Source organism: Hesperophylax consimilis, unplaced genomic scaffold (genome assembly GCF_061612785.1).
Source record: "Hesperophylax consimilis isolate HC1 unplaced genomic scaffold, BYU_Hcon_1.0 scaffold_59, whole genome shotgun sequence".
Taxonomy (NCBI): Eukaryota; Metazoa; Arthropoda; class Insecta; order Trichoptera; family Limnephilidae; genus Hesperophylax; species Hesperophylax consimilis.
In genome coordinates, this window is record NW_028301289.1 from 90,776 (window position 1) to 104,965 (window position 14,190).

The 14,190-nt window shown below is 35.8% G+C and overlaps 1 protein-coding gene across 2 annotated transcripts in view; it reads left to right on the top strand.

Annotated features, from left to right (window-relative positions):
* Positions 1 to 461: 461 nt before the first annotated feature.
* Positions 462 to 14,190, top strand: part of LOC149408812 (sodium-dependent transporter bedraggled-like) — a 35,793-nt gene continuing 22,064 nt past the window's right edge. Inside the window, exon 1 of one of the 2 annotated variants that reach the window (XM_089650418.1) lies at positions 462 to 695. The gene's annotated coding sequence lies outside the window, so the exon portion shown is untranslated. The remainder of the gene's footprint in view (positions 696 to 14,190) is intronic. The other variant, XM_089650419.1, reaches the window with a different exon arrangement.

Genomic DNA, 14,190 nt, shown 5'->3' on the forward strand with positions numbered 1-14,190 from the left:
GGAGTTAGCGCAACACGGCATAAAACCCCAAAAACAAACAACAAAAAAGGGAGTTGTTGTTGTGAAAAATCACCACACTTTTGAAAATTGCTATAAGTAACCTATTTAATCTATCGTTTTTTGGTTTTATTATGGCGATACACTAAGCGGTGAGTCATCGCCTCCATACAACTTATTGGTCGCACGTTGTTTATATGCCCAAAACGCCATTTTGCTAGAGATCTTATTTGTGATCAAAGGTAAATTTGATTCAGTACTTCTAAATAATTGTTTCTTGAACTAATTGATTTGAAACGAAGTGTTATTTAAATAATTCGTGTGAATCAAGAAGTATGACCAAATGAATACGTTCTTCTTGATCGCGGCGCGGGTTGCGGGCCCAGCGTACAGATCCCCTGTCGCACCGCGAGGTCTCTCGCAGAACTGGTTGCCACAACACACCAGCCAACACAACACGGTAACGTCAGTAACACACCCACCGTCCCCGTGCTGGTGCCGTGCCGTGTCCCGCGTCCGTCCCTTGTCCTCGAGCGTCTGGTACCACCGTACCGTCCGAGGCCCCCGCGCTATATAACTAACTAACTAACTTATGTGTCAGTGCCCGTGAAGTGAGTTCTCTCGAGTTCGGTCCCAGTGAAGTGCGTTCTGAAGTGAGCCCTCCGAGGGCAGAGCCCGAGATGAGTTGATCCTGGTAGGTACGTTATTATGTTCTCTTCGTGTGCTGCACTTTTACTGACTACGGGTACTAGTACTAGCACCTGATAAAGATCCAGATTGGCCTTCTTCTAATTTCTAATCTAAGTTCTGTCCGCAGAACGCAAGGTAAAAGGCTCGGCTCGCCGACTATATGTTAGTTAGGTATATTATATGTTCCGTTACACATTGCGGATGTACACAGATTATAATGCAGTGACTTTTACTGTGGGGGAACTGCCCGAATAATGTTTGCATCGGCTATAGAGCCATTCATGTGGATGTTAGTTATATAAAGGTAAACTAATTAAAATAATTGTTGGTACACAGTGGTGCATATTTAGGCATCAAGTGCTACCTAAACGTAAATTGGGTTAGGTTTCTACCTGAACACGATGCACTCAACCTGTCAGTTATTACCTCCCTTGTGCAACACCAGGAAGTGTGACTAGCTGTCAACAGTGTTGACTGCTTCAAGTGGTGGTAACGTTCTCGCCAGAGGTCAACATAATTAGTGCTTAGGTTACTTGGATGATGTGACTCATTCCTCTTCATTCTTTAGACCTCTCCTTATTGTAAGGAAACTTTCACAAATATAATCTGCCAATACGAACTAATTAACCATCACGCCAAACAACACGGTCTTGACACCCACTCCTTGCCTCATTCACATTCACACATACTATTCTATTATTCTGACTCTTGACATGGCCCGACTCAAGTATCTGATTCACTTGATCGTGCCATGTCTTCCTCGACTTCTGCTACCATTCAAATTTGCGTGATACATTCTCCTAACACTCATTTCTTCGCCCATTCGCTCTACTTGCCCAAATCATCTAAGCGTCCCTTTCTTAATCTTACTCATAATATATTTAATTTATTTTTTTCAAAATAGGGAAGGTCAAGGGATTTCAAGGTAATTTTCCCCATATTAAAAGGAAAAATCGAAATCCAGCGTTCTACGAAAACGGCCAAGATTGAATATGTATTCGGGAATGTTCGTTGTAACTTCGTATTAACAATGGGATATACAATGATTAAATCCATTTATTTTTTTATTTATTAATTTAAAAAAAAAACATGACATGTTACATATTACAGTGATCTTTGGCTGTCCAACTAGGAGATTACCTGTTTTAAGACAGTCAGAAATAGGCATATTTATTAAAAGCGATTCATGTTTAGTTTAATTTTTTTAATTTTAATTTCAAGTTAATCTTTTGGCGGAATTGACAAATATTATATATTTTAGCCAATCTGGAAAATGTCGATAGCCCTTTTACACTCTTTATAGTTTTATCTGGCCCATAACATCAACAGCAGCTCTGCTATAAAATCAAAGGGTTTTCTCTATTGACATTATCTTTCCTCCCTACTATTAATGCGGCTTCAAAAGTTTACAAACACGCAAACAGTTTTCCAAATATTGCAACGGCGTCCGATGACTTCTACATTGTATGCAGGCAGCTCACATCATGTAGATAGTAATAATAGTATTGTTATGAATGTATCAGTATTTGTTCTGTACATTTAGTTTTAGATGGCAAACACGGAGCAGAAACACCTGTCGAGTCGAGTAGAAGAGTTAGAGGCAACATTCGTTGGTAGCGAGCGAATTAGCGATGACGCGATGCACTGTGACCTGTGGCCACCGCTAAATTGGGTTTCCTACGAGGCGCTAGTTAATATATGTGGTAGGTACTATACTAGGAGTAGGCAGAGTGACTAGTAACTCACTCAAATGTCAGGTTCCAATGGATGCTAGTGACTATAGTTAAAGTTTGCTTCTCTTCTCATTTAATTTATCTATATAATTATATAATACATATAATATTACAATATAAGTAGTTGGAACGCACACCACATATATGACCCAATTACCATGAAAATAATTTATTTTTTGTGTGTTTTTTTAAACGTTTGAGTGCCAAAAAATTCATACAGTTGCTTGTAAAATGCCACCAAAAAAACATTATTTTTTATGAAACTATATATTTTTTTAAAACCCCATAAATTCTTTGAATTTTCAAGGATTTCGATGATTTTTTCGGTGTTTTATTAAAGAATATTGGTTTAGAATCACGCGGAGGAGGATCCCGAAGTCCAGGCGTTTCGAAAAAAATAGAATTTTACGTACAGACGTACGCGCGAATCAGAACACGACTGACGCAATCGACGGAAATCGACGATCGGCAATCTTCGTTAAAACACGAATCGACGAAAATCGACGATTGGCACCCAAACGGTTAAAATTAACCCCATACAGGAAAATAATTTCCCTGGATTCTGTGTGAAGGGTCTTTTTAAGGAGAGAAAGTTCTGGGAAGAATAGAGGTTTGGGTAGGAATCTAATCCACTGCAGAGACCAGTTGGAGAGGTCAAAGGGTCTACCCAACTGGCACGCCACGCATCTTGTGCACTAACATTTTGTCGAATCAGACAACAAGGTTATATCTGAGAATGAGGAATGTCACGTTTGACCACATCCTCTTATTAGTGGGTCTAGGTCCTGGTTCCTATTCTATTGCCCACTCACTGCAGTGATCACTCTGTACCGCAGTAACAACACGCTTCTTACTTTCCGATTCTTAACTTTCTAATATGGCGAACTGATATTATATTCCATTAGATATACATATATATAGGTCATTCACAGAGAGGGGGTGGAGTTTACGTAATTAAAAATTTCCCAAATGCATTCAGATTCCTTATATATTATTTAAGGTAAATCAGAAGGTTTTATTTAAAAATATTTCGTATTATCCTTTTCCATCGATTCCGAATAATTACCTTAATATATTATATAAATATATATACCTGGCAAAATGATTGTTTTACTATACATATAAGTACATGTCAGATTATAGATTTGTTGGCTAATTTTACAATCAACGAAGCGTTTCTATCTTCCGATTGTCTTTCATGTTATTTTATTGGCTTGGCAGTGCCTATACTTCCTACAAACATACGCGTATTATGCGTTATTTCATATCGGTGTTCTGTCAAAATAGTGCGAGATTATTATTTAGGTAAATAATATTAAATATCATTATTTTTAAAATCGTACATGCAAAGAGTTGTTGTTTATTGTCATTAAGTTGAATCAAATGTTTGTTTTATTTGTAAATGCATATTGAAACAGTAGTTTCACGTAAATAATTACCGTTGTTTGAATAAATGAAATTGTACGTATTTGTATATCGCTCTTATCCGCTCTGTCGGTCAGTAGGGAAACTACTCCAGCGGCCGGTAAAGGAGGGATTTACATTTTTAAGGAACCCTAGAATGTTTGATTCTTGACAGACGTCAAATATACAGGGTGTATCGGCACTAACCCGACAAACTTTAACCAGCTATTCCTTAGCACATTTGGAGTAAAAAATGTTATGTACACTTTGCTGTCCGGTAACATTTTTTTTCTTTTAAAAACAAAAAATAAATAAAATTTCCACACTCCGCTACTGCCCACAGTATAGGGGTAAAATAATTGGCAACGCCGCGCTACTGTCATCTCTTTCACACATATTCTGTCTCAAGTCCCGTGTGGTTCCCGCCACCCCGTCTCGTATCAGTGGTCAGTGCTGTTTTGGGAGTTCGCATGTCATCAAGTTTCTAGTTTCGTTTTTGTTTTGTTATCTAAGTTTTTACTGTTGAAATATGCCCCTCAATTATCCACCTGCCGAGCAAGCAGATATTGTTTTTGTTTATGGATTTTGCAATGGAAATTCACGAGCAGCCGTAAGGGAGTATCGCATGAGGTTTCCTGGAAGACGCGTCCCACACCATGCTACCTTTGTCCAGGTTTGTACCCTATCAATTGTTTATTGAAACTATTTACATTCATTGATAATGCCAAAAAGCGCTTTTGAAATTTAAACTGGGAACATTAAAAACATAACAAGGGGCCACCAACTTTAAAAATGTAAATTGTACTTTAGGTGATTTGTGTTCAGTGGTCACTAAACGGCGTTTTAAAAAGTTAATTAATTTTAATCTCTAATAAATGCATCATTCACTGCAATTGAATTCACTCCCTTTCTCACCATGGGATTATTTAAATTACTTGAATTCAATTTCACCCCTGTGAATCCAAGATATCAACCGTACCTAGTTAAGAAAATTATAATTTAAAACACTTTGTTATACATTTTACTATAAAAAAATGAAATAAATGAAGAGAAAACGTAAGTTTTCTGATATGTGCCTAAAATAAGTGTTCTTTAAAAATAAAATGAGTGAAAAAGCCCGCGATTGTTTATTTGACATTATTACTGAGCTGAATAATAAAAGCAGTTGTTATTTGTTGTTTTGTTTCAGATGTATCAACAATTGCGTGACTGTGGCATCGGACGGATTGAAGGCGCCGGCGGAGGACACAACATCGTTCCTGTGGCAGTTGAGGAGAGAATCCTGAACTTAATTACCGAAGACCCCACGCTGTCCGTGCGTCGGGTCGCTCTGATGATAGGACACAGGGAACACATGGCGGTATGGAGAGTTCTGAAGAAGCACGGGCTCAAACCTTTTCACTATAGGCGCTGCCAAGGCCTCATGGAGAATGACCACTTTTCCAGAGTCGTGTACTGCAGAAGAATGCTGCATAATGTCATAAGAGATGCAGACTTCATGAAAAACATATTGTTTACCGACGAAGCACAGTTCACTAAAACAGGAGTGCTAAATGTGCACAACTTGCACCATTGGGCTGAACAAAACCCCAAGCTTGTTCGGGAGTCGTCGAGCCAGGACAGATTTTCCATCAACATGTGGGCAGGAATCCTGGGAAATCAAATACTCGGTCCAATCGAGTTGCCTCCCAGACTAAATGGACCGATGTATTTGGAGTTCTTACAAGTGCAACTGGGCGAGATTCTGGAAGATGTGAACCTCGAATTACTACGGAGAATGTGGTTCCAGCACGATGGAGCCCCACCACACTATTCGATTGCCGTGCGGAACTACTTGGATGTCGAGTTTCCTGGTCGTTGGATAGGCCGTGGAAGTCCGGCCATTGCTTGGCCACCAAGATCACCCGACCTGACCCCCCTGGATTACTACCTGTGGGGGGCTCTCAAGGAAAAAGTGTATGCTAAGCCAATAGCCTCAAGAGAGCAACTGCTCGAACGAGTGATGGAAGCCGCTGCAGAAATTAAAGCAAATCCTGCAAACTTAAATAATCAAAATATAACAAGACTACACGCTTGCATCGAAAATAATGGTAGTCACTTCGAACAAATGCTCCAATAAAAAAATTAACATAAACTACATGTCCGCATTTTCATTTATTATTTATTGGTAAAATTCTCACAATGTCATTCATTTACACATCAATATTACCTACATATCAATATTTAATAAAATCTGTAGAAGAGTATGCCCGTCGGCATTCAACAAGTTTTTCGACAAGTGTGTCGAAAAGCGTCTTCTCTCTTTCCTACACACTAAATATTAATGGTTAAAAATGAGACGACTGATGCTTGTAAGCGCGCCAATACGTAAAAACAACGAAACTCGAATAAGAATTGCCAGGTGGGTTTTTTAATCGCTTTAATCTGACTTTAAACAATAATTAAACACGTAAAAATTATTTAATATAATATTACAGTACAGTACTTTGAACCTTCGCAATAAATTTATTTGATTTTAAGTTTAGTTTGTAGAACTCCATTTCAATTTAGAGATTTTTTTTATTTTAACAGTCTTATTAAAAAATTTATAAAAACAGTGTGTTTATAAACAAGTTCTGCTAGTTGTAATTATTATTACGCGTGACAGCTGTTTCACCTTCTGACGGCATTATCAAACTTTGGTAAAGCCACTTACAGACGACGTAAGTGATAACTTTCTTTTTTTATTATTCTGGCTTTATTGATTTCCGAGTAAATTGTCGTAAATTATTATTTGCTAATCCCAATATTATTTGCTAATGCTAATAATTAAGTGAAATTTTAAACAATGCAATAATAGGATTATTGCATTGTTAATTTCACTTAATGTCGTTGGTATTTCCAACTGATGACTCAGGGGTTTATTTCCCTGAATAATTAAGTATTTTGGGGTCTAATTATTATGCATTTCATTACATCCGATAATTTAAACAATTTTTATGTTGAATTGGGGTAAGTTTTATGGCTAAGGGAAGGAGTGGAAGGTGAGGAAGTACCTGGATATTCAGATCTGGTCACCAAATACGGCTAGTCATTTCAAGCAACGTTTAAATTCTAAACCTGGATATTCAGATCTGGTCACCAAATACGGCTAGTCATTTCAAGCAACGTTTAAATTCTGAACCTGGATATTCAGATCTGGTCACCAAATACGGCTAGTCATTTCAAGTAACGTTTAAATTCTAAACCTGGATATTCAGATCTGGTCACCAAATACGGCTAGTCATTTCAAGCAACGTTTAAATTCTGAACCTGGATATTCAGATCTGGTCACCAAATACGGCTAGTCATTTCAAGCAACGTTTAAATTCTAAACCTGGATATTCAGATCTGGTCACCAAATACGGCTAGTCATTTCAAGCAACGTTTAAATTCTGAACCTGGATATTCAGATCTGGTCACCAAATACGGCTAGTCATTTCAAGCAACGTTTAAATTCTAAACCTGGATATTCAGATCTGGTCACCAAATACGGCTAGTCATTTCAAGCAACGTTTAAATTCTGAACCTGGATATTCAGATCTGGTCACCAAATACGGCTAGTCATTTCAAGCAACGTTTAAATTCTGAATTAATTAATCAATTACGAAAAAGCGTGGGGTTAAGAATATTTTTTTTAAATTATAGTTGTAATTTATTGTCGATTTTTTAAAAAAATTGCGATATTTTAAATAAAATTTAGTAATTATTGTTTAAATAAATTAGCAATCTGGCAGCATTCATTTGCAGGTGGTCAATCCAATGCAGTCATGACGTTTGTGTGAGTGCTTTCCTTTGTCTCAGTGTGTTGCGCAGCAGTTTTATATGAACCGTTTTTTGATTCATCGGGATTGTTTTTAAAACTATACATTCTTTGTACCTTCAAATTAGTGGAAATAAACTTAAGTGTGTCAAGCTGCTCGTTATATTCCGGTAATTCTGGAAGGCTTTTAACATAAGCAATAATATTCATAAATCACATTCCGCGAAGTTGTAAATAACTAAATTTATTAAAAAATATACGTTGTAGGATAGCCTAGCAAGTAACATTTTGACAGAGCACTTACGGTGATTTAAAAAACAACGGCGCTGTTCAAATAATCCAATTATTATTATTGATAAGTACCTAAGTGAGGAAAATTGTTTTTAAAAGTGCTCAGAATTATTGGACTTCGATTATAAATTCAGGAAATCTACTAATTAGTTTCTTAGTTTCAAAATTAGACTATTTAATACGTGAAACGCGTAAGAGGTGAAACCAAAGCATTCCAGAGGTGAAACAATTTAGATACAAAAATAAAACTGATGTGTACAATACAAGAAGACAATCAGTGATTCGCATACGAAAAATGTGAATAATCATTATTGTTAAATAAAATATTTCTTTTCTGGTACTGGATTATGTAATACGGGCTTCGTTCGCAGCAACACGCGAGAGTTGCGATGTTGCTTTCAAATTTTGACAAAGGATAAAACAGTGGTGACATGTGGTGAAAATATGTTTAATTAATTTTTTATTAAAAAAAAACGTTACCGGACAGCAAAGTGCACATAACATTTTTTACTCCAAATGTGCTAAGGAATAGCTGGTTAAAGTTTGTCGGGTTAGTGCCGATACACCCTGTATAAAACGTAATTGTGGATAATTTTTACTGTAATGTAATTAATCCAATGGATTTAACTTTCTAAAACATATTTCTTCGAGATTATCCAAAAATTATATGAGCAGAAACGATGCTTTTGAAGAAATCTCGTATTAATTTTAATGTTAGCGGAATTTACCCAAAACACACAATTTGAATTTGATCAATCAGAGGGCCTACATCGTCAAAACGCTAGGGTAGATCAGATGTCTGCCTAGCTAATCTCAGAGCTTGATATAGCGTAGTTTAGTGAACACTACTACTAGACTAGAGTAGAGTAGTGGGTGGGACTGCGGGCCTATTGCTAATTCATTGAAAATCCCTTCAAATTATTCTAAACCCGTTTTGAAACGGGACTGCAAGTCGTTTCCTGATAAACTTTTAGTAAATTCCCAATACATATATGGGAACACGTACAATGACGAAATGCGAACACGTATTCCGATATCGTGACAGTACATGTATGGTATTTTACTAAAAGTTTATTAAGAAACTATTTAATACTTATTTATTTTTAATTAAAGTTTGAGAAATAAACGCCATTGATCAGTTTATTTATAAAACATGACTTTATTGGATTAACATCAACGTAATGTATCATCGAAGAACAAGATAATATTAGTAAATCTAAACGAAACAAAATAATAGCAATAAGTCGATTATTAATTAGTCCTTTGATCTACTCGTACATTAGGGAACAAGCCGGAACTTCGCTGTGAGCTATGAGTAGGTATAGGTACCCGGGTGCTCGCACGTACCCAGTCCAGACCTGTAGGTACCCGGGTACTCGCAGGTACGGAGTCCAGACCTGCAGGTACCCGGGTACTCGCAGGTACCCAGTCCAGACCTGTAGGTACCCGGGTACTCGCAGGTACGGAGTCCAGACCTCTAGGTACCCGGGTACTCGCAGGTACCCAGTCCAGACCTGTAGGTACCCGGGTACTCGCAGGTACCCAGTACAGACCTGTAGGTACCTCGGTACTCGCAGGTACGGAGTCCAGACCTGTAGGTACCCGGGTACTCGCAGGTACGGAGGTCAGACCTGAAGGTACCCGGGTACTCGCAGGTACCGAGTCCAGACCTGTAGGTACCCGGGTACTCGCAGGTACGGAGTCCAGACCTGTAGGTACCCGGGTACTCGCAGGTACCCAGTCCAGACCTGTAGGTACCCGGGTACTCGCAGGTACCGAGTCCAGAACTGTAGGTACCCGGGTACTCGCAGGTACGGAGTCCAGAACTGTAGGTACCCGGGTACTCGCAGGCACGGAGTCCAGACCTGTAGGTACCCGGGTACTCGCAGGTACCCAGTCCAGACCTGTAGGTACCAGGGTACTCGCAGGTACGGAGTCCAGACCTGTAGGTACCCGGGTATTCGCAGGTACGGAGTCCAGACCTCTAGGTACCCGGGTACTCGCAGGTACCCAGTCCAGACCTGTAGGTACAGGGTATTACCGAATTGAAAACCGAAATATTTATATTAAAATAAGACGACGCCCACCAAATCAGATATATTTGGTTTTAGGCTTCAAACTATCTCGCGTCAAACGATTGAATTACTATACGAGTACCATTCTTCTTTTTCTTCATATGGTGGCGGAGACTCGGTTGAGATCAAAGTGGTTATTCAGCCAGTCGATGGTTTTAGAAAGAAAATGTTTCGAAAAAATGATAAAATACCCACATGTCCGGTGGTAAAATGGACTAACTTCGGGAGTGGATTCTACCATGATAGCAAATGTTTCCGGTGGTAAAGTGGACTGACTTAATCACCTCCCGAAGTGACTGCATGTTACATCGAATAGAGACTTACGCCAGTATCTATAGATATCAGCGCTCGCTGCAGCATCTCTATCTACTCATCTACCTAGGCACATGTCGTAGGTACTGGGCCAACGATGGCATTGTGTACCTTTGGCATTCCTAGCCCGGCGCTGGTTCAGGTTACTGCATTGAGACAGAACACCCGAGATGCCAGCCAAGGAACACTCATATCAGATCTACCAGATCTGACGCAAGGTCTGATGTACATGGTTTCTGGACTAATGGGGGAAATGTGTATATGTCCCCTTGTGTGTGCTTGATTGCCATCAATATGATGGAATGCATTGTCATCGACTACGAGTGTATCTGTCGAGTTTCAGCTCCATCAGATGTCGGGAAGTGAGTTCGTTTCCGCTTCAAAGATTTGCATTCATTCGTTACCGAATAATAAAGTGAAATTCAAAAAGGTGTTCAGGAAAAACTTTTTATTTTCTTTTTAACTGTTTTTTAAACTTATTTTGAAGGTCAATGTAATATATCACTGAATAAGAAAATAATACTAATAAATCTAAACAAAACATGAAACAGAACAAAACATAATCGAACCCAAGCTTGTCTTCAAAAAGTCAAGGTATCCGAGACATGTTACCTTCTCGTCAAAATAATTGTTTATTTTTATTCGCTTCTAATACATTCCAAACATACAGATGGTGGTAGGATTTCAAGTGAATATTCTAAAATGAAAATTGTCTTTTAGTTATATTGATGATGAAAGAGATGTAAATTATTGTAAAGATAATAATTTGCATGAATGGATTCAAATACAGACTACAAGAAAATGTGGTACAAATAACCTAACTTGTGTAGAACTAAACATTAGGTCAATATGCAAGTACTTATTTTAAAAACAGTATAAATCACATTGACATATACTGATGCTTTGTGAAACAGCAATACGTTCGGAACAAGTTGCTTTCTATGAAATTCCCGGATTTAATTCGTATCACTATTGCAGAAGTTACAAATCCGGTGGAGGTATTTTGCTATATGAAAAAAATAATCTCGCCTTCGCCTTTATAGACACAAAAGATTTTGAAAACGTTTTTGGAAAATTGACTCAAAAATAACAAAATTTTAAATCTTTTAGCTATATGTATACAGACCTTCGAATCTCAATAAACAAGCATCTGAAATATCTTCTGTGTTTAAAAATAATATTGACCAGAATGAAAGTCATATATTTTGATGACATCAATTTAAACTTATTAAGGCGATGCACTACGTAGTGTAATATTTTAAATCAAGCCGCTCTCAAAAAGTGCCTTTTATTTTATTTTGTGGAAGTTCAGGCATAAATATATATTTTTTCCTATCATTTAATAAATAACTTAATTTGTCACATTATACAATTAAATCATAACCGAAAATGGGTTCGTAAGTAGGAGATTTTGAACTTTAAAGCAGTTTTCATAGGCCTTATAGATTATTTTTTTCTGGGCTTATAAAAAGACTTATATAAAAAATACTCGATTATTTCAAAGGCCAGGATGTATTCTACTCGCAGTATTTAATTAAAGCATCTGAAACATTTCTAGGCGACCAAATTTTCAAACCAAAAACACATGATTTTGAATTACTACGTAGTGCATCGCTTTACGCCTTAAATAGAAATGATGCCGTCATAATAACTTATGAAAATTTCCTTGGAAATAATTATTTAATAAAACGTATAGATGACGTAACAAGAGAAGTTATAGTTCAACAGAAAATAAATAGCTCGTGTATCGATTTTTTTTTTGTAATGATTCTATAGAACAAGTTAACTTTAACAAAACTGAAAATATAACGATTCAATTACAAAATCACTTCTAGAAGAATATGACTGTTCTACTATTTATTCAAAATTTCAGAATTATTTTGATGACTTGTATAAAAATAGCATAATTGTAATAAGTAGAAAATCCAAAACCCGGCCTTATGCGAAAAACGTTTTTTTTTTTTGCAATGTAAAATAGGTAATACTTTAACTGGTTTTCCGGTTAAGTACATTTAACAAGAATATATAAACCAACCGTATTGCAAACTTTTGATTTTTGAGATAAAATAAATATAAATACAAATGGGCAAATAAACAATGACTTTACTTGTTGATATAATGAAAATAAATATAAATTAATTAATTATTTAAAAAAATAATAATAACAGTATTTATGAAAAAAAAGAATAATAAAGCAATTGAACTTAATTTAATGATGTCAGGCTTCCCTTCATAAATAACCAATTCTGAATATATAATATTAAGTAGATGATCACATACAGGAAAGGAGTTGAAGTAGGTGAATCTTGTAAAAATAAAAATAAAGTAGGATACAAATAAAAATAATAGATAATATTAGGGATAATAGAAATAAAAATAAGAACAATCGCATTAGCGTAATATAAAGTTTTTGTTGAAAGTTAATTTAGATATAAAATTTTCACTAGAGAAATATGAAAAAATAAGAACAGTTTTGAGATGTAAGGCATTTTTATAATATTGTATATCTTCTGATATTTTATGTAACAGAAGTGATAACTTGTATAAACGTTGGAAATGCTCCAACAAACAAATATTACGAGAAAGAATATAAATGTTTTAGAAATGTATCAAATAAATTATTAGTTTAATTAAAAACTTCTTAGGTACTATAATGATAAATTCACAAACTATTTTCAAGACTCAAAAAAAAAAACATGGGAGGAGTGTAATAAAATTTTAGGAAGTAAATGTAAAAATGACTGTGATGAAAATGCTTCTAAATATCTGATGGAAGATCGAACAAAAGAAAGTTTAAATAATGATTTAGTTGATTATTTCTCTGAAAGTGCTTACAATATGTTACATAAGTGCAACCATAAGACAATTGAATTTGAACCAGAAAAGATGCCTCAAAGCACCGAGGGCAACAGCGGCGGATATAGAAATTATTGTTAGACAAATGAAGAGTTCTTCTCCAGGAATTGATAATATCAAGATGACAGATATTAAAAAACATATTTTAATCTTAGGTCCAATTATAACCCATTTTATAAATAGAATCTTATTTCAAGCAAAAATTCCTGATGACTTAAAATGTAGTATTATAAGACCTATATATAAGGGAGGTGACCACACTGTATTGCGTAACTACAGACCAATCTTACCATCACTAGACGAAATTCTTGAAAAATATATTCAAATAAAATTAATAAGATATTTAGAAGATTTTTCTGTAATAGATACTAATCCACACGGTTTCCACAAAAAAGAGTACAGAATTGCAGCTTCAAAAATTTGCCAACATGAAATATAATGAATTAAACTGTAAAAAAACATACATTAGTCTTATAGATTACTCAAAAGCCTTTCATACTATTGATCATGGTTAATTACTTAAAATACTAGAAATTATAGGAATAAGAGGAAAACTACTAAAACTTTTTGAAAATTACTTAAACAACCGATGCATGAAATTAAAACTAAACTCTTTAAGCAAAAAAAAAAGTTTTTGCCTGCGTTCCTCAAGGTTCCATATTTGGTCCAATTTTGTATTGTAAATATGTATCTTTTATTAAATACATTTTTAGACATGTAAAGCACTTTTGATATGCGGATGATACTGCTTTATTGATTTCTAGCAGTGATTTGAAAACTTGTATAGACCTTTTACAAAAAGACTACATTGAACTCTTAAAATGGTCTCATGACTCTGGCTTAGTCATAAATGCCAAAAAAACTAAATTGTTACACATAAGATTCCCTAATGTTAAGGTATATATTACACCAGAAAAAGACCCATACCTCAGATTACTTACACAATGGTATTCCTGCAATGTGTAAATGTGAAAATATGGAACTAGTTAAAGAATATGTTTATTTAGGTGTCGATATTGATTGCTTTTTCAAGTGGGACATACAAATAAAT